The sequence below is a fragment of the Siphateles boraxobius genome, unplaced genomic scaffold, assembly GCF_051911475.1.
Source record: "Siphateles boraxobius isolate OS27281-9 unplaced genomic scaffold, OSU_SipBor_1 77, whole genome shotgun sequence".
Classification (NCBI taxonomy): Eukaryota; Metazoa; Chordata; class Actinopteri; order Cypriniformes; family Leuciscidae; genus Siphateles; species Siphateles boraxobius.
The window spans coordinates 5,432,088-5,455,384 of NW_027509205.1; the positions used below are offsets into that span (position 1 = coordinate 5,432,088).

Genomic DNA, 23,297 nt, shown 5'->3' on the forward strand with positions numbered 1-23,297 from the left:
CTGCATTTCCCACATATCATTTCCTGGCATGCTTCAGCTAAGTGCCCAAACTTTCCACATTTTCTACATAATTTGGGCATACCCTGGTAGTGAATGTAGCCTCTGTTCTCACCCAACACAATCATAGAAGGCAGATGCTTCAGGCCCTGGTAGCCCCCAGCGTCTTCCCATTGTTTAATGGGAATTCGCCAGGAGCATGTCCAAATACCATCCTCATCTAAAACCTTGACTGGCTGGCTTCGAACTGTGCAAAATCTGCCCAGCCAGACACAAATGTCCTCCCCAGTCACTGTCTCATTAAACATTCTAACAATCACAGTTTTAAGTGTGTTGTCAGAGAGCTTTTCAACAGTAAACATGGACAGCTGGGATTTAGCTACTTCAAATCTGTGCCAGAAATCATTCAGGTGGGAAACCGCTCTAAAACTAACATCAAATCCTTTGTTCAGGGGCAGAGTCACGATGCAATTCAGATCATCAGGTTTAAAATTTAGAGTTTTTTGGATCAGCTTCCTGGAGAAGTCAAGACGTGACATCCCCAGGAGCTTCCCCTCAACTTCTTTGAATAAAAAACGCACGCTGTGGTGCCTCCTCATGCCGGCACGGGCAGCCGACATGGTGGAGACACCAACAGCCTAAAACTTTAAAAAACAATAAATAAATAAATAAATAGATAAAAAGGTCTTACCTTAAAACAGAACCGGAATAAAAGCAGCTGGATCAATGTACCTCTCAAAAGTTTGGGGCTCAAGTCACTGAAGGACCCAAGCCGGAAAAACCTCCAAGAGACGATCGCTGTCTCTACCCTAGGACCAGACACTTGATCTTAGCCAAAAGGCCGAGAAGCGATGACACAATGACGCAGAGGCGGGGGAGCCGTCAAAGGCCACGCCCACCTGGGCCGTGGCGAGAGGGTCTAAAGGTCGCCAGCAAACAAGCTCAGCTCACAGCAATACAAGCTCAGCTTGACTGTTGACACCGAAAATGGATCACAGCAGAGCGCACAACACGACACTTTGGAGTGCAACCTGGGATTTTGGACCAACAAACATTCTGCCCTAAAAGTGAGCGGGCAGACCAAAGCGTACGTCGTAGAGACTTGAAACTCTTGAGGGATGGTAGTACCCGCCCGGTCTACAACATCACCAAGGCTCGGCCCAATCGGCCCCAAGGTGGCGCTGAGGCGATCAGAAGTACGAAATGCCTCGTAACTCCTGAACCGTCCGTCGCAGACCCAAGTGTCTTACATCACCGGAATCCTTGGCTCGGGCCGAACAAGACGCAGGCCTCGGATTCGATGGTTGCGCTGGCGAGATTTTCGGGTATTTGGGATTTTGTGAAAAAGCTACTTTTGCACACTAGTCCTAGGTCTTTCGCCCGATCTGACCCAAACCGGTGCAGAAAGATTCCCTGGAGTCTGATTGCCGACAGCGATGGGGAAAAAAGTCGGAATTTCGATTCACGTTGGCGACGGGACGCCAAAACGTTGGGAGTGGGCGAGGCGGGCTTTACTTAAATGGCCATAACTCTCCAACGGAATGAGACAATTACACCCAAGTCGGTACACCTGTGCACGGGCTCAGCCTGTGCTCAGGTGAAAAGGGATGTGGCGACTGGCCACTTGGTGGCGCTGTAAACAGTAAAAACAACAACATGAATACGGCCATAGGCGACTGTATGTCAGGTGATTTTTCACACATGCACAAGGTATTCATACCACATGATAGAACTCCTCATTCGGAACAACTTTGCTTCTAGGACCACTGCTGCCAATAAAAGCGCTGGTTGAATAATGGAGATTATTTGAAGAATGATGAAAAAAAAAACTAAAAAACAGCCCTACTTTTGCAGACTGGTCCTAGGTTGAGAGTTTTACATCTCTCGATCAACCACTGCAGTTCAATTCTCTGGACTTCCTAGGTCGTTAACTACCAGAAGAAGAGGAACTCGAACAATCTGCTCTTTTAACCAGTGTGTCCAGGGGAGAGCGCGAACGCAGTCCCCCACTACCATAAATTATGCAGTCGAGATTCCCACATTTGGGGAATTCGCAGGGGTCAGCACAACCGGAGTGCAATGGCCGAGCCTCGCCCTGGGTGAACCACCTTCCTGATCATGGTGTCTCCCCTGCCAGGTAAGTATGAATTCCCAGGCCTCCCGTCAGAGGCACCGTGTCCCTCTCCGCAATCCTCACCAACGGTCGGACAATCAAACACACACCTGATTCAACTCATCAGCTCATTCGTAAAAACTCCAAGAGATAAGAGAGAGACATCAAAAACCTGCAGAGTCGGGCTCTTTTGCTGTTGTTGTTGTGGATGATGTTGTTTTCATGCTCCGGATCCATGAGCCAAAAATCAATTTCATACGCGGTCACCGGATAGTGGACGAATCAGATGTTAAACGAGATAAGAACAGAGTTGTTGTTTTTTTTTCCCTCTCACACCACCATTACCTGTATAGCATATGATCACCTACAACACCTTTAAAGCACCCATACACAGCAATATACGTTACTTCCATTAACACCTGCTGCCACACAAGACTAAAACATCTCTTTCATTGAACACAGTTTTTGGGGGTGCACCGTTCCCAGAAGTACTGCAATACCGGGTCGATGCGTGGAGTGGACGGAGCAAGCCCCTCTTCCATCTCCCAGTTCCAAAAATCAATTTAATATATGGTGCCCGGGTAGGGCACGTATCAGATATTAAACTGATAAGAACAGATTTTTTCTTTCGAAAAAAGTTTATTGTCACATTGTTTCATTCCATTCTTTCAATATCCATTTTTTCCTTATAAAATCACATTTTTGCACATATCTTAAAACAACAAAAAGGACATAAGTTACAGTTAAAAATCAGTTATGTTGATGTGTTGTGTAAAAGTCCATGTATGTTGTGTGTTGTTTTAAAGTAAAGGTAAAATGGATTAAAATAAAATAGGAATGCAAATATAAAACAATAAAACAATAAAATATGCCAAATAAAACATCTCTTGTACAGGATCGAGGGTGAGTCCCTATCAAGATTGTCCATTCACTCCAGGTCTCCAGAACAGGCCCCAGACTCCCCGCTTCTGGTGCCCAGCGGAGATCCCCTCTCCTCCGGCCCGCTGGCCCGCTGTTCCCGTAGCCGGTGTGGTGAGGGTGCATCTACGGGCGGCCAGGGTCGGTGGCGGCCGGGACCTTCTACGTGTGACCCCGGCCCCCCCATCCGAATAACGACGTGCGGCCCACCCTGCAGCGTTGATCTTATTTTCTGCTCGCACGCGTGGAGGGGGACCGTCACGCGTTTCCCCACCAGCAGATTTCTGGTGACCCAGATGGCATCCTTGATCACGTTTAGGGTGAGCCAGAGCGAGGAAAATTTTGGTTGTGTCAGCTCCTTCAAGCCCTGACCCACCCCCAGGATGGCGAGCTTGTAGTCCACCTGGGCCCCACCCGCTGGCAGGCACGGGAAAAACAGGGGGCCGGTCTTGGCCCACAGGTCCCGCGCTTCGCCGCACTCCCAGAGCAGATGTCGAACGGTCTCCGGGGAACCACATCCGGACCGTGGGCAGGTGGAGTTTTTGGCCATGCCTCTGGAGTGCATAACCGCCCTGACCGGGAGGATCTCATGAGCCACCATCCACGACAAGTCTTTAAGCCTGTTCTGGAGAGCTGGGTGGGCTGCGTTCCTCCAAACATCTTTGGCCTCACCTAGTGTGAGGCCTGGAACCGGGCTCACCGATTCTCGATCCTGCACAAGAGAGATAAGAGACTTATGGTTAGTTAAAATGGTGGCATCATTTGTCTCTAAAAGATATTTCTTTAAAAATTTCTTAATAAAACTATGCTCTTTTGACAAATTAAAAGACACAGGACTTTTAAGATCAATGGGTAAAATTTTCAAAGTTCTTAGGTATGACCCCATCCAGAATCGGGTCATGGCTGCTGTCTTGTGTTCTCTGGATGGGGTCAGTGCGTACTGGATGTGGAGGGCGGCAAAGCGGCTGCCTAAAAACAGGTGGGGGTCTGGGAGGCCTTTCCCGCCATTCTCTTTTTTCTTTTTGACGACCTCCCTCTTTAGTCGTTCCCACTTGGACCCCCACAGGAAATAAAATACCGCCCTCTCCAGGTTGGCCAGGAATCGTCTTGGGGGACTAAAAACAGAACAGACAAGTAAAATCAGTGGTAAAATCACAGCTTTAAAAATTAAAATCTTGCCTTCAAACGTCAATTGTCTCAGTCCCCAAAAGCCCAGTCTTTGCCTGACTTTCCCTAACATGTCAGTCCAGTTTCCTTGTCCTCCACCCTCTCTGTCAAATTTTACACCTAAAATTTTCAAATCATTGTCTTTAAAATCCAAATCTAGTCCAACTGTGTCCACGTTCCCCCACGGCCCGAAGAGCTGGGCCTCGGACTTACTCCTATTGAGCTTGGCGCCCGAGGCCCGACCGTACCAGTCAGTCAAGTCCATTGCTCTTCGTACTGATAAAAGGTCAGTCGCTAAAAGGGTCACGTCATCCATATATAAAACACAGGTCGCCGTCAGTCCACCAGTCCCTGGGATGTCTAGTCCTTTAATCCATTTATCCCTTCTCAAGATTTGTGCCAGTGGCTCAATACAAGCCACATACAGAAGGGGAGATAAAGGACACCCCTGACGGACGCCGCTGTAGAGTTTTACAGCTTTGGATAAATGCCCGTTAACCAAAATTCTGCTAGACAGATCGTTGTACAGCAGTCCCACCCAGGCTATAAACCTCCCAGGAAACCCCATTTTTTCCAGTACCTCGAACAGGTACTGGTGCGAGACGCGATCAAAGGCTTTTTCGAAATCTAAATTTAGGACTACTAGCCGAATGTTTCTGTCTCTCGCAAAACAGATGGCGTCTCTGATCAGTACCAGGCTGTCCGTGATCTTCCTGCCGGGCACAGCGCATGCTTGATCCAGGTGGATTACGTCCTCTAAAACAGTCGACATACGTGTAGCTAAAATCTTACTAAAAAGTTTACAATCATAATTTAAAAGAGTGATTGGTCGCCAGTTTCTCAGGTCAGTCTTGTCCCCTTTTTTGTATAGTAATGTAACTATCCCTACTCTAAAGCTGTCTGGAAGTCTGTCAAGAGTCTCAAGTTCTTTAAAAACTGTCAATAAGTCGTGTGCTAAAATGTCCCAGAAAGTCAGATAAAACTCAAAGGGGAGTCCATCCAAGCCTGGGGACTTCCCCTTTTTAAAACCTTTTAGCGCTTTGTGCATTTCTAAAAGAGTAAAATCTTGGGATAAAAGCACATCTGGACTCTTTACCTTTTTGTCTAAAAACCCTAAAACTTCCTCTAAGATGCCATTGTGTACCTCTTTAGTGCTGTATAAATTATTGTAAAAACTTTCAATTTCCCCTAAAATCAGATCTGTTGTATTTACCTCCCCACCTGTAAAAGTTTTTAAAGTATTAATTGACCCTCCCCGTGTTATTGTCTTTTTAAAAAAATATCTAGTACACTTTTCCCCTTCTTCTATTTCTCTCTCCTTACATCTTAAAATGACACCTTTAGTCTTTGTTTCGGACAAATCTGACATTTCTTTCTTTACTTCTTTAATTTCTTCTGTAAAATCCAATCCACTGTTTAAAAGATTAAAATATCTCTGCAGTCTTTTTTGCAGCCCCATCATGCGTCTTTTTTCTTTATTCTTTTTTTCTTTTCCAATTTGTTTAAAAAACCGTCCTGTCCTTTGTTTCACCATCTCCCACCACTGTGCACGTGAGTCGAAAAAGTCTTGGAGGGTCTGCCATTGGCTGAACTGCTCCCTATATTCACTAATCACTTCCTCATCCTCTAATAGGGAGCAGTTCAGCTTCCACAGCCCTCCCCCTACGGTCACACCCGTGGGTAGTGAAAGGGTGCAGGAGAGCATCATGTGATCAGAAAAGAAGAGGGGGCTCAATGTAGCATCGGTCGGCGGGCAGTCCCTTGTAAAAACATAGTCAATTCGAGAGGCTCTGGCGCCATCACCACTGAACCAGGTGAAGCCCTCCTCTCTTTGATGCATTGTTTTAAAGCAGTCAACTAACTTAAAATCTTTGACTATATTTTGTAATAAAACCGATGTCTTGTCGACCTTAAAATCCTCTCCTACCCTCTTTCTATCCTGTCTTGATAAAACACAATTAAAATCCCCTGCTACCACTAGGGGAGCCCTCCCGAGCATGTGGGGCTGCAGGTCTTCTAAAAGCTCATACCTGTTGTTTTTACCTGTAAAACCATACACATTTAAAATGTTAAAATCCTTACCTAAAAAAGTCAGATTAGCTAAAATTGCCCGCCCATCCCTCACCACAGTGCTGCCCTTCACCAAAACATGGGGATTTTTTATTAAAATAGCAACACCGTCATTTTTGTTAAAATTGGACCCACTCCAGATGGAAAGTCCTGGGGTCCAAATCGTCTCCCACTTCCTGTAATTTGTTAAAAAAGGCAGACCACATTCTTGCAATAAAAACACATCTGACTTAAAAGATTTTAAAAAGGATAACACACTCTGTGCTCGTATATTGCTCTTCACACTTCTCACATTGATTGTGGAGATAGTGAGAGCCATGAGCAGTATGGTTAAAAGGGTGTGAGACATTTAAAAGCAACCAAGGGACTACAGAGATATAATTAAAATCATGTTATTTCTTGTTGCACTTGCCTTCCCTTTTCCCCAGATGAGCTGGGATCAGGGGGGCAAGTGCTTGACGCCTCAGGGCTCGCAGAGAAGGCCTCTTGCGAATCCTTTGGCGATGATGTTCTTAGCTTGAAATGCAGAAAAGAGACTTCATTAGGAGATTCTGCGGGCCACATACGGTCTAGATCTTCCATGGGGGAACTATCTAGCCGATGCGCTACCCGCAGCTTTTTCTCCTCTGTTTGAACCAGAGGAGATCTCGCAGTTCTTTTCTGCACTTGAGCATTGGGGAGCGAAACATCTGTTTCACTCCCACTCGTGGACACACTAACCTCAGACACGGTTACTAGGGAGGAAGCCATTTCCTCCTCTTCATCCTCCATACTGTCTTCTTTTTCAATTTCATTTTGAGGATTGGCTTCCTCCCCCTCACCAACTGCCAGAATTGACTCCGCCCCTGTGGCCGCCCCACTTCCTCCTTCCTGTCCAATCCCTGAGGCTGGCTGGGGGTTTGAATTTCCCGCCGAAACCTCGGGGCCCGCCTCCTCAATTGTTTGTTCTTTGGGTGGGGCGGCCATTTTGTTGCTTTTTAACTTGTTGGCAAAACTTTTAGGGCAGTCTCTGTAGAGATGGGATGATTCTCCACAGAGGTTGCACTTTCTGCCATTTTGGCACTCTTCAAAAATGTGCCCAATTTCTCTGCACTTCCTACACACTACTTCTTGGCATGCCTCGGCGAGATGTCCAAGTTTGCCACACTTGCGGCATAGCTTGGGCATCCCTTGGTAATGGATGTAGCCTCTATTCTCTCCCAACACAATCATAGAAGGTATTTGACTCAGGCCATGGTAGCTGTTGGGATCTGCCCATTGTTTAATGGGCACTCTCCACGCACAGCTCCAGATACCGTCTTCATCTAAAACCTTGACTGGTTGTCCACGAATAGAGCAATATCTTGCCAACCATACAGAAATATCTTCTCCACTAACTGTTTCATTAAACATCCTGACAATCACAACTTTCAGTGAATTATCAGTCAGTTTTTCCACAGTGAACATGGAGAAATTGGCTTTACACATTTCAAATCGAGTCCAAAAAGTACTTAGCAAGGAAGCAGAAGCAAAACTTACATCAAAGCCATGATTCAGGGGCAGAGTCAACAGGCAGTTTATGTCCACAACCTTAAAACCGAGTAACTGTTGGATGCACTTCCTAGAAAAGTCCAGCCTGGACATGACCCGGAGAGTGCCATCCTCTTTTGGTTTAAATTTAAAACGCACGCTGTGGTGCCTCCTCATGCCGGCACGAGCAGCCGACATGTTGGAGGCACCACTAGCCTGCTGCGGCTAAAACCCAACAATAAATATACAATAAATAAATTAAAACCTGCTTACCTTAAAACCAGAAGATTCCTCGTAGAACGAGTCGTCAATTAAAAGCCGCTTGTCAATGTACCTCCTGAAGGGTGTGTGTCCCGTGTGACAAGCAACACACGAGACCAAGTCCAACAAGAGGCGATCGCTGTCTCTACCTTAGGACCAGACACTTGATCTTAGCCAAAAGGCCGAGAAGCGATGACACAATGACGCAGAGGCGGGGGAGCCGTCAAAGGCCACGCCCACCTGGGCCGTGGCGAGAGGGTCTAAAGGTCGCCAGCAAACAAGCTCAGCTCACAGCAATACAAGCTCAGCTTGACTGTTGACACCGAAAATGGATCACAGCAGAGCGCACAACACGACACTTTGGAGTGCAACCTGGGATTTTGGACCAACAAACATTCTGCCCTAAAAGTGAGCGGGCAGACCAAAGCGTACGTCGTAGAGACTTGAAACTCTTGAGGGATGGTAGTACCCGCCCGGTCTACAACATCACCAAGGCTCGGCCCAATCGGCCCCAAGGTGGCGCTGCAGCGATCAGAAGTACGAAATGCCTCGTAACTCCTGAACCGTCCGTCGCAGACCCAAGTGTCTTACATCACCGGAATCCTTGGCTCGGGCCGAACAAGACGCAGGCCTCGGATTCGATGGTTGCGCTGGCGAGATTTTCGGGTATTTGGGATTTTGTGAAAAAGCTACTTTTGCACACTAGTCCTAGGTCTTTCGCCCGATCTGACCCAAACCGGTGCAGAAAGATTCCCTGGAGTCTGATTGCCGACAGCGATGGGGAAAAAAGTCGGAATTTCGATTCACGTTGGCGACGGGACGCCAAAACGTTGGGAGTGGGCGAGGCTGGCTTTACTTAAATGGCCATAACTCTCCAACGGAATGAGACAATTACACCCAAGTCGGTACACCTGTGCACGGGCTCAGCCTGTGCTCAGGTGAAAAGGGATGTGGCGACTGGCCACTTGGTGGCGCTGTAAACAGTAAAAACAACAACATGAATACGGCCATAGGCGACTGTATGTCAGGTGATTTTTCACACATGCACAAGGTATTCATACCACATGATAGAACTCCTCATTCGGAACAACTTTGCTTCTAGGACCACTGCTGCCAATAAAAGCGCTGGTTGAATAATGGAGATTATTTGAAGAATGATGAAAAAAAAAACTAAAAAACAGCCCTACTTTTGCAGACTGGTCCTAGGTTGAGAGTTTTACATCTCTCGATCAACCACTGCAGTTCAATTCTCTGGACTTCCTAGGTCGTTAACTACCAGAAGAAGAGGAACTCGAACAATCTGCTCTTTTAACCAGTGTGTCCAGGGGAGAGCGCGAACGCAGTCCCCCACTACCATAAATTATGCAGTCGAGATTCCCACATTTGGGGAATTCGCAGGGGTCAGCACAACCGGAGTGCAATGGCCGAGCCTCGCCCTGGGTGAACCACCTTCCTGATCATGGTGTCTCCCCTGCCAGGTAAGTATGAATTCCCAGGCCTCCCGTCAGAGGCACCGTGTCCCTCTCCGCAATCCTCACCAACGGTCGGACAATCAAACACACACCTGATTCAACTCATCAGCTCATTCGTAAAAACTCCAAGAGATAAGAGAGAGACATCAAAAACCTGCAGAGTCGGGCTCTTTTGCTGTTGTTGTTGTGGATGATGTTGTTTTCATGCTCCGGATCCATGAGCCAAAAATCAATTTCATACGCGGTCACCGGATAGTGGACGAATCAGATGTTAAACGAGATAAGAACAGAGTTGTTGTTTTTTTTTCCCTCTCACACCACCATTACCTGTATAGCATATGATCACCTACAACACCTTTAAAGCACCCATACACAGCAATATACGTTACTTCCATTAACACCTGCTGCCACACAAGACTAAAACATCTCTTTCATTGAACACAGTTTTTGGGGGTGCACCGTTCCCAGAAGTACTGCAATACCGGGTCGATGCGTGGAGTGGACGGAGCAAGCCCCTCTTCCATCTCCCAGTTCCAAAAATCAATTTAATATATGGTGCCCGGGTAGGGCACGTATCAGATATTAAACTGATAAGAACAGATTTTTTTCTTTCGAAAAAAGTTTATTGTCACATTGTTTCATTCCATTCTTTCAATATCCATTTTTTCCTTATAAAATCACATTTTTGCACATATCTTAAAACAACAAAAAGGACATAAGTTACAGTTAAAAATCAGTTATGTTGATGTGTTGTGTAAAAGTCCATGTATGTTGTGTGTTGTTTTAAAGTAAAGGTAAAATGGATTAAAATAAAATAGGAATGCAAATATAGAACATTAAAACAATAAAATATGCCAAATAAAACATCTCTTGTACAGGATCGAGGGTGAGTCCCTATCAAGAATGTCCATTCACTCCAGGTCTCCAGAACAGGCCCCAGACTCCTCGCTTCCAGTGCCCAGCGGAGATCCCCTCTCCTCCGGCCCGCTGGCCCGCTGTTCCCGTAGCCAGAGTGGTGAGGGTGCATCTACGGGCGGCCAGGTACGGTGGCGGCCGGGACCTTCTCCGTGTGACCTCGGCCCCCCCATCCGAATAACGACGTGCGGCCCACCCTGCAGCGTTGATGTTATCCTCTGCTCGCACGCGTGGAGGGGGACCGTCACGCGTTTCCCCACCAGCAGGTTTCTGGTGACCCAGATGGCATCCTTGATGTGGTTGAGGGTGAGCCAGAGCGAGGCAAACGTTGGTGGTGTCAACTCCTTCAAGCCCTGACCCACCCCCAGGATGGCGAGCTTATAGTCCACCTGGGCCCCACCCGCTGGCAGGCACGGGAAAAACAGGGGGCCTGTCTTGGCCCACAGGTCCCGCGCAGCGCCGCACTCCCAGAGCAGATGTTGAACGGTCTCCGGGGAACCACATCCGGACCGTGGGCAGGTGGAGTTTTTGGCCATGCCTCTGGAGTGCATGACCGCCCTGACTGGGAGGATCTCATGAGCCACCATCCAGATAAGAACAGATTTTTTTTTCTTTCGAAAAAAGTTTATTGTCACATTGTTTCATTCCATTCTTTCAATATCCATTTTTTCCTTATAAAATCACATTTTTGCACATATCTTAAAACAACAAAAAGGACATAAGTTACAGTTAAAAATCAGTTATGTTGATGTGTTGTGTAAAAGTCCATGTATGTTGTGTGTTGTTTTAAAGTAAAGGTAAAATGGATTAAAATAAAATAGGAATGCAAATATAAAACAATAAAACAATAAAATATGCCAAATAAAACATCTCTTGTACAGGATCGAGGGTGAGTCCCTATCAAGAATGTCCATTCACTCCAGGTCTCCAGAACAGGCCCCAGACTCCTCGCTTCCAGTGCCCAGCGGAGATCCCCTCTCCTCCGGCCCGCTGGCCCGCTGTTCCCGTAGCCAGAGTGGTGAGGGTGCATCTACGGGCGGCCAGGTACGGTGGCGGCCGGGACCTTCTCCGTGTGACCTCGGCCCCCCCATCCGAATAACGACGTGCGGCCCACCCTGCAGCGTTGATGTTATCCTCTGCTCGCACGCGTGGAGGGGGACCGTCACGCGTTTCCCCACCAGCAGGTTTCTGGTGACCCAGATGGCATCCTTGATGTGGTTGAGGGTGAGCCAGAGCGAGGCAAACGTTGGTGGTGTCAACTCCTTCAAGCCCTGACCCACCCCCAGGATGGCGAGCTTATAGTCCACCTGGGCCCCACCCGCTGGCAGGCACGGGAAAAACAGGGGGCCTGTCTTGGCCCACAGGTCCCGCGCAGCGCCGCACTCCCAGAGCAGATGTTGAACGGTCTCCGGGGAACCACATCCGGACCGTGGGCAGGTGGAGTTTTTGGCCATGCCTCTGGAGTGCATGACCGCCCTGACCGGGAGGATCTCATGAGCCACCATCCACGACAGGTCCTTAAGCCTGTTCTGGAGAGCTGGGTGGGCTGCGTTCCTCCAAACGTCTTTGGCCTCACCTAGTGTGAGGCCTGGAACTGGACTCACCGATTCTCGATCCTGCACAAGAGAGACGAGAGACTTGTGATTAGTTAAAACAGTGGCATCATTTGTTTCTAAAAGATATTTCTTTAAAAATTTCTTAATAAAACTATGCTCTTTTGACAAATTAAAAGACACTGGACTTTTAAGATCAATGGGTAAAATTTTCAAACTTCTTAGGTATGACCCCATCCAGAATCGGGTCATGGCTGCTGTCTTGTGTTCTCTGGATGGGGTCAGTGCATACTGGATATGGAGGGCGGCAAAGCGGCTGCCTAAAAACAGGTGGGGGTCTGGGAGGCCTTTCCCGCCATTCTCTTTTTTCTTTTTAACGACCTCCCTCTTGATTCGTTCCCACTTGGACCCCCACAGGAAATAAAATACCGCCCTCTCCAACTTAGCCAGGAATCGTCTTGGGGGACTAAAAACAGAACAGACAAGTAAAATTAGTGGTAAAATCACTGCTTTAAAAATTAAAATCTTGCCTTCTAACGTCAGTTGTCTTAGTCCCCAAAAGCCCAGTCTTTGTCTGACTTTCCCTAACATGTCAGTCCAGTTTCCTGGTCCTCCACCCTCCCTGTCAAATTTTACTCCTAAAATTTTCAAATCCTTTTCTTTAAAATCCAAATCTAGTCCTCCTGTGTCCACGTCGCCCCACGGCCCGAAGAGCAGGGCCTCGGACTTACTCCTGTTAAGCTTGGCGCCCGAGGCCCGACCGTACCAGTCAGTCAAGTCCATTGCTCTTCGTACTGATAAAAAGTCAGTCGCTAAAAGGGTCACGTCATCCATATATAAAACGCAGGTCGCCGTCAGTCCACCAGTTCCTGGGATATCTAGTCCTTTAATCCATTTATCCCTTCTCAAGATCTGTGCCAGTGGCTCAATACAAGCCACATACAGAAGGGGAGATAAAGGACACCCCTGACGGACACCGCTGTGGATATTTACAGCTTTGGAAAGATGCCCATTTGCAAGAAATTTGCTGCTTAAGCCCTCATACAGCAGTCCCACCCAAGCTATAAACCTCTCTGGAAAGCCCATTTTTTGCAGTACCTGAAGGAGGTACTGGTGCGAGACCCGATCAAAAGCTTTTTCAAAGTCTAAATTTAGGACTACAAGCCTAATGTTTCTGTCTCTCGCATAACAGATGGCGTCTCTGATCAGTACCAGGCTGTCCGTGATCTTCCTGCCGGGCACAGCGCAAGCTTGATCCAGGTGGATTACGTCCTCTAAAACAGTCGACATGCGTGTAGCTAAAATCTTACTAAAAAGTTTACAATCATAATTTAAAAGAGTGATTGGTCGCCAGTTTCTCAAGTCAGTCTTGTCTCCTTTTTTGTACAGTAATGTAACTATCCCTACTCTAAAGCTGTCTGGAAGTCTGTCAAGAGTCTCAAATTCTTTAAAAACTGTAAGTAAGTCATGTGCTAAAATGTCCCAGAAAGTCAGATAAAACTCAAAGGGGAGTCCGTCCATGCCCGGGGACTTCCCCTTCTTAAAACCCTTTAAAGCTTTTTCCAATTCTAAAAGATTAAAATCCTGGGATAAAAGCACATTTGGACTCTTAACTTTTTTATCTAAAAACCCTAAAACTTCCTCTAAGATGCCATTGTGTACCTCTTTAGTGCCGTATAAATTACTGTAAAAACTTTCAATTTCCCCTAAAATCAGGTCAGTTGTATTTACTTCCCCCCCTCTAAAAGTTTTTAAAATATTGATCGACCCTCCCCGAGCTATTGTCTTTTTAAAAAAATACCTGGTACACTTCTCTCCTTCCTCTAACTCCCTTTCTCTACATCTTAAAATTACACCTTTGCTCTTTGTTTCAGACAGATCTGACATTTCTTTCTTTACTTCTTTTATTTCATTTGTAAAATCCAATCCATTGTTTAAAAGGTTAAAATATCTCTGCAGTCTTTTTTGCAACCCCATCATGCGTCTTTTTTCTTTATTCTTTTTTTCTTTTCCAATTTGTTTAAAAAACCGTCCTGTCCTTTGTTTCACCATCTCCCACCACTGTGCACGTGAGTCGTAAAAGTCCTGGAGGGTCTGCCATTGGCTGAACTGCTCCCTATACTCACTAACCACTTCCTCGTCCTCTAATAGGGAACAGTTCAGCTTCCACAGCCCTCCCCCTGCAGTCACACCCGTGGGGAGTGAAAGAGTGCAAGACAGCATCATGTGGTCGGAAAAAAAGAGGGGGGTCAATGTAGCATCGGTCGGCGGGAGGTCCCTGGTAAAAATATAGTCAATTCGAGAGGCTCTGGCACCGTCACCACTGAACCAGGTGAAGCCTTCCTCTCTTTGATGCATTGTTTTAAAACAGTCAACTAACTTAAAATCTTTGACTACATTTTGTAATAAAACCGATGTCTTGTCGACCTTAAAATCCTCTCCTACCCTCCTTCTGTCCTTTTTTGATAATACACAATTAAAATCCCCTGCTACCACTAGGGGAGCCCTGCCTAGCATGTGGGGTTGCAAGTCTTCTAAAAGCTCATACCTGTTATTTTTTTCAGTAAAACCATACATATTTAAAATGTTAAGATCCTTACCTAAAAAAGTCAGATTTGCTAAAATTGCCCGCCCGTCCCTCACCACAGTGCTGCCCTTCACCAAAAGGTTGGGATTTTTTATTAAAATAGCAACACCGTCATTTTTGTTAAAATTGGACCCACTCCAAATGGAAAATCCTGGGGTCCAAATCTCCTCCCACTTCCTGTAATTTGTTAAAAAGGGCAAACCACATTCTTGCAATAAAAACACATCTGACTTAAAAGTTTTTAAAAAGGATAACACACTCTGTGCTCGCAAAGTAGACCTCACACTTCTCACATTGATTGTAGAGATAGTGAGGGCCATGAGCAGTATGGTTAAAAATACAAGCATTAATAGAAGGATAAAACCAAAAGACTGCAGAAAGTTACATTAAAATCATGTTATGTCATGTAGCACTTGCTTCTCCCTTTCCCCAGAAAAACTGGGATCAGGAGGGCAAATGCTCGCCGCCTCAGAGTCCACAGAGAGAACCTCTTGTGGCTCCTTCGGTGACGATGTTCTAAGCTTAACGTGCAAAAAGGAGACTTCATTGGGAGATTCTGCGGGCCACATACGGTCTAGATCTAACGAAGAGGAACTATCTAGCCGATGCGATGCCCGCAGCCTTTTCTCCTCTGTTTGAAGCAGAGGAGATCTCGCAGACCTTTTTTGCACCTGAGCATTGGGGAGTGAACCCTCGGATTCACCCCCACTATCCACCACACTAACCTCCGATACGGTGTAGAGTGAGGAAGCCGTTGCATCCTCCTCCTCCTCCTCCATTTTGTTTTCACTTCTCTCTTGTTGGGGAACGGCTTCCTCACTCTGTTCGCTGTTAAAACTTGACTCCGCCCCTGTGGCCGCCCCACTTCCTTCCTCCTGCCCACTCCCTGAGGCTGGCTGGGAAATAGAATTTCCCGCCAAAACCTCAGGGACCGCCTCCTCCTTCCTTTGCTCTTTTGTTTGTTCCACATGTGGGGCGGCCATTTTGTTGCCTTTCAGTTTGTTGGCAAAACTTTTAGGGCAATCTCTGTAGAGATGGGATGACTCCCCACAGAGGTTGCACCGCCTGCCATTGGTACACTCTTCAAAAGTATGACCAATTTCTCTGCATTTCCCACATATCATTTCCTGGCATGCTTCAGCTAAGTGCCCAAACTTTCCACATTTTCTACATAATTTGGGCATACCCTGGTAGTGAATGTAGCCTCTGTTCTCACCCAACACAATCATAGAAGGCAGATGCTTCAGGCCCTGGTAGCCCCCAGCGTCTTCCCATTGTTTAATGGGAATTCGCCAGGAGCATGTCCAAATACCATCCTCATCTAAAACCTTGACTGGCTGGCTTCGAACTGTGCAAAATCTGCCCAGCCAGACACAAATGTCCTCCCCAGTCACTGTCTCATTAAACATTCTAACAATCACAGTTTTAAGTGTGTTGTCAGAGAGCTTTTCAACAGTAAACATGGACAGCTGGGATTTAGCTACTTCAAATCTGTGCCAGAAATCATTCAGGTGGGAAACCGCTCTAAAACTAACATCAAATCCTTTGTTCAGGGGCAGAGTCACGATGCAATTCAGATCATCAGGTTTAAAATTTAGAGTTTTTTGGATCAGTTTCCTGGAGAAGTCAAGACGTGACATCCCCAGGAGCTTCCCCTCAACTTCTTTGAATAAAAAACGCACGCTGTGGTGCCTCCTCATGCCGGCACGGGCAGCCGACATAGTGGAGACACCAACAGCCTAAAACTTTAAAAAACAATAAATAAATAAATAAATAGATAAAAAGGTCTTACCTTAAAACAGAACCGGAATAAAAGCAGCTGGATCAATGTACCTCTCAAAAGTTTGGGGCTCAAGTCACTGAAGGACCCAAGCCGGAAAAACCTCCAAGAGGCGATCGCTGTCTCTACCCTAGGACCAAATACTTGATCTTAGCCAAAAGGCCGAGAAGCGATGACACAATGACGCAGAGGCGGGGGAGCCGTCAAAGGCCACGCCCACCTGGGCCGTGGCGAGAGGGTCTAAAGGTCGCCAGCAAACAAGCTCAGCTCACAGCAATACAAGCTCAGCTTGACTGTTGACACCGAAAATGGATCACAGCAGAGCGCACAACACGACACTTTGGAGTGCAACCTGGGATTTTGGACCAACAAACATTCTGCCCTAAAAGTGAGCGGGCAGACCAAAGCGTACGTCGTAGAGACTTGAAACTCTTGAGGGATGGTAGTACCCGCCCGGTCTACAACATCACCAAGGCTCGGCCCAATCGGCCCCAAGGTGGCGCTGCAGCGATCAGAAGTACGAAATGCCTCGTAACTCCTGAACCGTCCGTCGCAGACCCAAGTGTCTTACATCACCGGAATCCTTGGCTCGGGCCGAACAAGACGCAGGCCTCGGATTCGATGGTTGCGCTGGCGAGATTTTCGGGTATTTGGGATTTTGTGAAAAAGCTACTTTTGCACACTAGTCCTAGGTCTTTCGCCCGATCTGACCCAAACCGGTGCAGAAAGATTCCCTGGAGTCTGATTGCCGACAGCGATGGGGAAAAAAGTCGGAATTTCGATTCACGTTGGCGACGGGACGCCAAAACGTTGGGAGTGGGCGAGGCGGGCTTTACTTAAATGGCCATAACTCTCCAACGGAATGAGACAATTACACCCAAGTCGGTACACCTGTGCACGGGCTCAGCCTGTGCTCAGGTGAAAAGGGATGTGGCGACTGGCCACTTGGTGGCGCTGTAAACAGTAAAAACAACAACATGAATACGGCCATAGGCGACTGTATGTCAGGTGATTTTTCACACATGCACAAGGTATTCATACCACATGATAGAACTCCTCATTCGGAACAACTTTGCTTCTAGGACCACTGCTGCCAATAAAAGCGCTGGTTGAATAATGGAGATTATTTGAAGAATGATGAAAAAAAAAACTAAAAAACAGCCCTACTTTTGCAGACTGGTCCTAGGTTGAGAGTTTTACATCTCTCGATCAACCACTGCAGTTCAATTCTCTGGACTTCCTAGGTCGTTAACTACCAGAAGAAGAGGAACTCGAACAATCTGCTCTTTTAACCAGTGTGTCCAGGGGAGAGCGCGAACGCAGTCCCCCACTACCATAAATTATGCAGTCGAGATTCCCACATTTGGGGAATTCGCAGGGGTCAGCACAACCGGAGTGCAATGGCCGAGCCTCGCCCTGGGTGAACCACCTTCCTGATCATGGTGTCTCCCCTGCCAGGTAAGTATGAATTCCCAGGCCTCCCGTCAGAGGCACCGTGTCCCTCTCCGCAATCCTCACCAACGGTCGGACAATCAAACACACACCTGATTCAACTCATCAGCTCATTCGTAAAAACTCCAAGAGATAAGAGAGAGACATCAAAAACCTGCAGAGTCGGGCTCTTTTGCTGTTGTTGTTGTGGATGATGTTGTTTTCATGCTCCGGATCCATGAGCCAAAAATCAATTTCATACGCGGTCACCGGATAGTGGACGAATCAGATGTTAAACGAGATAAGAACAGAGTTGTTGTTTTTTTTTTCCTCTCACACCACCATTACCTGTATAGCATATGATCACCTACAACACCTTTAAAGCACCCATACACAGCAATATACGTTACTTCCATTAACACCTGCTGCCACACAAGACTAAAACATCTCTTTCATTGAACACAGTTTTTGGGGGTGCACCGTTCCCAGAAGTACTGCAATACCGGGTCGATGCGTGGAGTGGACGGAGCAAGCCCCTCTTCCATCTCCCAGTTCCAAAAATCAATTTAATATATGGTGCCCGGGTAGGGCACGTATCAGATATTAAACTGATAAGAACAGATACTACACTTGATCTTAGCCAAAAGGCCGAGAAGCGATGACACAATGACGCAGAGGCGGGGGAGCCGTCAAAGGCCACGCCCACCTGGGCCGTGGCGAGAGGGTCTAAAGGTCGCCAGCAAACAAGCTCAGCTCACAGCAATACAAGCTCAGCTTGACTGTTGACACCGAAAATGGATCACAGCAGAGCGCACAACACGACACTTTGGAGTGCAACCTGGGATTTTGGACCAACAAACATTCTGCCCTAAAAGTGAGCGGGCAGACCAAAGCGTACGTCGTAGAGACTTGAAACTCTTGAGGGATGGTAGTACCCGCCCGGTCTACAACATCACCAAGGCTCGGCCCAATCGGCCCCAAGGTGGCGCTGCAGCGATCAGAAGTACGAAATGCCTCGTAACTCCTGAACCGTCCGTCGCAGACCCAAGTGTCTTACATCACCGGAATCCTTGGCTCGGGCCGAACAAGACGCAGGCCTCGGATTCGATGGTTGCGCTGGCGAGATTTTCGGGTATTTGGGATTTTGTGAAAAAGCTACTTTTGCACACTAGTCCTAGGTCTTTCGCCCGATCTGACCCAAACCGGTGCAGAAAGATTCCCTGGAGTCTGATTGCCGACAGCGATGGGGAAAAAAGTCGGAATTTCGATTCACGTTGGCGACGGGACGCCAAAACGTTGGGAGTGGGCGAGGCGGGCTTTACTTAAATGGCCATAACTCTCCAACGGAATGAGACAATTACACCCAAGTCGGTACACCTGTGCACGGGCTCAGCCTGTGCTCAGGTGAAAAGGGATGTGGCGACTGGCCACTTGGTGGCGCTGTAAACAGTAAAAACAACAACATGAATACGGCCATAGGCGACTGTATGTCAGGTGATTTTTCACACATGCACAAGGTATTCATACCACATGATAGAACTCCTCATTCGGAACAACTTTGCTTCTAGGACCACTGCTGCCAATAAAAGCGCTGGTTGAATAATGGAGATTATTTGAAGAATGATGAAAAAAAAAACTAAAAAACAGCCCTACCTTTGCAGACTGGTCCTAGGTTGAGAGTTTTACATCTCACGATCAACCACTGCAGTTCAATTCCCTGGACTTCCTAGGTCGTTAACTACCAGAAGAAGAGGAACTCGAACAATCTGCTCTTTTAACCAGTGTGTCCAGGGGAGAGCGCGAACGCAGTCCCCCACTACCATAAATTATGCAGTCGAGATTCCCACATTTGGGGAATTCGCAGGGGTCAGCACAACCGGAGTGCAATGGCCGAGCCTCGCCCTGGGTGAACCACCTTCCTGATCATGGTGTCTCCCCTGCCAGGTAAGTATGAATTCCCAGGCCTCCCGTCAGAGGCACCTTGTCCCTCTCCGCAATCCTCACCAACGGTCGGACAATCAAACACACACCTGATTCAACTCATCAGCTCATTCGTAAAAACTCCAAGAGATAAGAGAGAGACATCAAAAACCTGCAGAGTCGGGCTCTTTTGCTGTTGTTGTTGTGGATGATGTTGTTTTCATGCTCCGGATCCATGAGCCAAAAATCAATTTCATACGCGGTCACCGGATAGTGGACGAATCAGATGTTAAACGAGATAAGAACAGAGTTGTTGTTTTTTTTTCCCTCTCACACCACCATTACCTGTATAGCATATGATCACCTACAACACCTTTAAAGCACCCATACACAGCAATATACGTTACTTCCATTAACACCTGCTGCCACACAAGACTAAAACATCTCTTTCATTGAACACAGTTTTTGGGGGTGCACCGTTCCCAGAAGTACTGCAATACCGGGTCGATGCGTGGAGTGGACGGAGCAAGCCCCTCTTCCATCTCCCAGTTCCAAAAATCAATTTAATATATGGTGCCCGGGTAGGGCACGTATCAGATATTAAACTGATAAGAACAGATACTACACTTGATCTTAGCCAAAAGGCCGAGAAGCGATGACACAATGACGCAGAGGCGGGGGAGCCGTCAAAGGCCACGCCCACCTGGGCCGTGGCGAGAGGGTCTAAAGGTCGCCAGCAAACAAGCTCAGCTCACAGCAATACAAGCTCAGCTTGACTGTTGACACCGAAAATGGATCACAGCAGAGCGCACAACACGACACTTTGGAGTGCAACCTGGGATTTTGGACCAACAAACATTCTGCCCTAAAAGTGAGCGGGCAGACCAAAGCGTACGTCGTAGAGACTTGAAACTCTTGAGGGATGGTAGTACCCGCCCGGTCTACAACATCACCAAGGCTCGGCCCAATCGGCCCCAAGGTGGCGCTGCAGCGATCAGAAGTACGAAATGCCTCGTAACTCCTGAACCGTCCGTCGCAGACCCAAGTGTCTTACATCACCGGAATCCTTGGCTCGGGCCGAACAAGACGCAGGCCTCGGATTCGATGGTTGCGCTGGCGAGATTTTCGGGTATTTGGGATTTTGTGAAAAAGCTACTTTTGCACACTAGTCCTAGGTCTTTCGCCCGATCTGACCCAAACCGGTGCAGAAAGATTCCCTGGAGTCTGATTGCCGACAGCGATGGGGAAAAAAGTCGGAATTTCGATTCACGTTGGCGACGGGACGCCAAAACGTTGGGAGTGGGCGAGGCGGGCTTTACTTAAATGGCCATAACTCTCCAACGGAATGAGACAATTACACCCAAGTCGGTACACCTGTGCACGGGCTCAGCCTGTGCTCAGGTGAAAAGGGATGTGGCGACTGGCCACTTGGTGGCGCTGTAAACAGTAAAAACAACAACATGAATACGGCCATAGGCGACTGTATGTCAGGTGATTTTTCACACATGCACAAGGTATTCATACCACATGATAGAACTCCTCATTCGGAACAACTTTGCTTCTAGGACCACTGCTGCCAATAAAAGCGCTGGTTGAATAATGGAGATTATTTGAAGAATGATGAAAAAAAAAACTAAAAAACAGCCCTACTTTTGCAGACTGGTCCTAGGTTGAGAGTTTTACATCTCTCGATCAACCACTGCAGTTCAATTCTCTGGACTTCCTAGGTCGTTAACTACCAGAAGAAGAGGAACTCGAACAATCTGCTCTTTTAACCAGTGTGTCCAGGGGAGAGCGCGAACGCAGTCCCCCACTACCATAAATTATGCAGTCGAGATTCCCACATTTGGGGAATTCGCAGGGGTCAGCACAACCGGAGTGCAATGGCCGAGCCTCGCCCTGGGTGAACCACCTTCCTGATCATGGTGTCTCCCCTGCCAGGTAAGTATGAATTCCCAGGCCTCCCGTCAGAGGCACCGTGTCCCTCTCCGCAATCCTCACCAACGGTCGGACAATCAAACACACACCTGATTCAACTCATCAGCTCATTCGTAAAAACTCCAAGAGATAAGAGAGAGACATCAAAAACCTGCAGAGTCGGGCTCTTTTGCTGTTGTTGTTGTGGATGATGTTGTTTTCATGCTCCGGATCCATGAGCCAAAAATCAATTTCATACGCGGTCACCGGATAGTGGACGAATCAGATGTTAAACGAGATAAGAACAGAGTTGTTGTTTTTTTTTTCCTCTCACACCACCATTACCTGTATAGCATATGATCACCTACAACACCTTTAAAGCACCCATACACAGCAATATACGTTACTTCCATTAACACCTGCTGCCACACAAGACTAAAACATCTCTTTCATTGAACACAGTTTTTGGGGGTGCACCGTTCCCAGAAGTACTGCAATACCGGGTCGATGCGTGGAGTGGACGGAGCAAGCCCCTCTTCCATCTCCCAGTTCCAAAAATCAATTTAATATATGGTGCCCGGGTAGGGCACGTATCAGATATTAAACTGATAAGAACAGATACTACACTTGATCTTAGCCAAAAGGCCGAGAAGCGATGACACAATGACGCAGAGGCGGGGGAGCCGTCAAAGGCCACGCCCACCTGGGCCGTGGCGAGAGGGTCTAAAGGTCGCCAGCAAACAAGCTCAGCTCACAGCAATACAAGCTCAGCTTGACTGTTGACACCGAAAATGGATCACAGCAGAGCGCACAACACGACACTTTGGAGTGCAACCTGGGATTTTGGACCAACAAACATTCTGCCCTAAAAGTGAGCGGGCAGACCAAAGCGTACGTCGTAGAGACTTGAAACTCTTGAGGGATGGTAGTACCCGCCCGGTCTACAACATCACCAAGGCTCGGCCCAATCGGCCCCAAGGTGGCGCTGCAGCGATCAGAAGTACGAAATGCCTCGTAACTCCTGAACCGTCCGTCGCAGACCCAAGTGTCTTACATCACCGGAATCCTTGGCTCGGGCCGAACAAGACGCAGGCCTCGGATTCGATGGTTGCGCTGGCGAGATTTTCGGGTATTTGGGATTTTGTGAAAAAGCTACTTTTGCACACTAGTCCTAGGTCTTTCGCCCGATCTGACCCAAACCGGTGCAGAAAGATTCCCTGGAGTCTGATTGCCGACAGCGATGGGGAAAAAAGTCGGAATTTCGATTCACGTTGGCGACGGGACGCCAAAACGTTGGGAGTGGGCGAGGCGGGCTTTACTTAAATGGCCATAACTCTCCAACGGAATGAGACAATTACACCCAAGTCGGTACACCTGTGCACGGGCTCAGCCTGTGCTCAGGTGAAAAGGGATGTGGCGACTGGCCACTTGGTGGCGCTGTAAACAGTAAAAACAACAACATGAATACGGCCATAGGCGACTGTATGTCAGGTGATTTTTCACACATGCACAAGGTATTCATACCACATGATAGAACTCCTCATTCGGAACAACTTTGCTTCTAGGACCACTGCTGCCAATAAAAGCGCTGGTTGAATAATGGAGATTATTTGAAGAATGATGAAAAAAAAAACTAAAAAACAGCCCTACCTTTGCAGACTGGTCCTAGGTTGAGAGTTTTACATCT

General features: G+C 47.5%; 8 non-coding genes and 2 pseudogenes across 8 annotated transcripts; all 10 read right to left on the bottom strand.

Moving 5' to 3' along the window:
• Positions 1-1,978: 1,978 nt before the first annotated feature.
• Positions 1,979-2,142, bottom strand: LOC143726639 (U1 spliceosomal RNA). Its single transcript, XR_013198876.1, has one exon. It is a non-coding gene; the product is annotated as a U1 spliceosomal RNA (small nuclear RNA).
• A 434-nt stretch (positions 2,143-2,576) lies between these two features.
• Positions 2,577-2,753, bottom strand: LOC143727390 (U2 spliceosomal RNA; annotated as a pseudogene).
• A 6,604-nt stretch (positions 2,754-9,357) lies between these two features.
• LOC143726640 (U1 spliceosomal RNA) lies at positions 9,358-9,521 on the bottom strand. Its single transcript, XR_013198877.1, has one exon. It is a non-coding gene; the product is annotated as a U1 spliceosomal RNA (small nuclear RNA).
• Positions 9,522-9,955: 434 nt separating this feature from the next.
• Positions 9,956-10,133, bottom strand: LOC143727355 (U2 spliceosomal RNA; annotated as a pseudogene).
• A 7,511-nt stretch (positions 10,134-17,644) lies between these two features.
• Positions 17,645-17,808, bottom strand: LOC143726641 (U1 spliceosomal RNA). Its single transcript, XR_013198878.1, has one exon. It is a non-coding gene; the product is annotated as a U1 spliceosomal RNA (small nuclear RNA).
• A 434-nt stretch (positions 17,809-18,242) lies between these two features.
• LOC143727052 (U2 spliceosomal RNA) lies at positions 18,243-18,433 on the bottom strand. The gene has a single exon (XR_013199262.1). It is a non-coding gene; the product is annotated as a U2 spliceosomal RNA (small nuclear RNA).
• Positions 18,434-19,561: 1,128 nt separating this feature from the next.
• On the bottom strand, positions 19,562-19,725 carry LOC143726642 (U1 spliceosomal RNA). Its single transcript, XR_013198879.1, has one exon. It is a non-coding gene; the product is annotated as a U1 spliceosomal RNA (small nuclear RNA).
• A 434-nt stretch (positions 19,726-20,159) lies between these two features.
• On the bottom strand, positions 20,160-20,350 carry LOC143727053 (U2 spliceosomal RNA). Its single transcript, XR_013199263.1, has one exon. It is a non-coding gene; the product is annotated as a U2 spliceosomal RNA (small nuclear RNA).
• Positions 20,351-21,478: 1,128 nt separating this feature from the next.
• LOC143726643 (U1 spliceosomal RNA) lies at positions 21,479-21,642 on the bottom strand. Its single transcript, XR_013198880.1, has one exon. It is a non-coding gene; the product is annotated as a U1 spliceosomal RNA (small nuclear RNA).
• A 434-nt stretch (positions 21,643-22,076) lies between these two features.
• On the bottom strand, positions 22,077-22,267 carry LOC143727054 (U2 spliceosomal RNA). Its single transcript, XR_013199264.1, has one exon. It is a non-coding gene; the product is annotated as a U2 spliceosomal RNA (small nuclear RNA).
• Between the last annotated feature and the right edge of the window lie 1,030 nt (positions 22,268-23,297).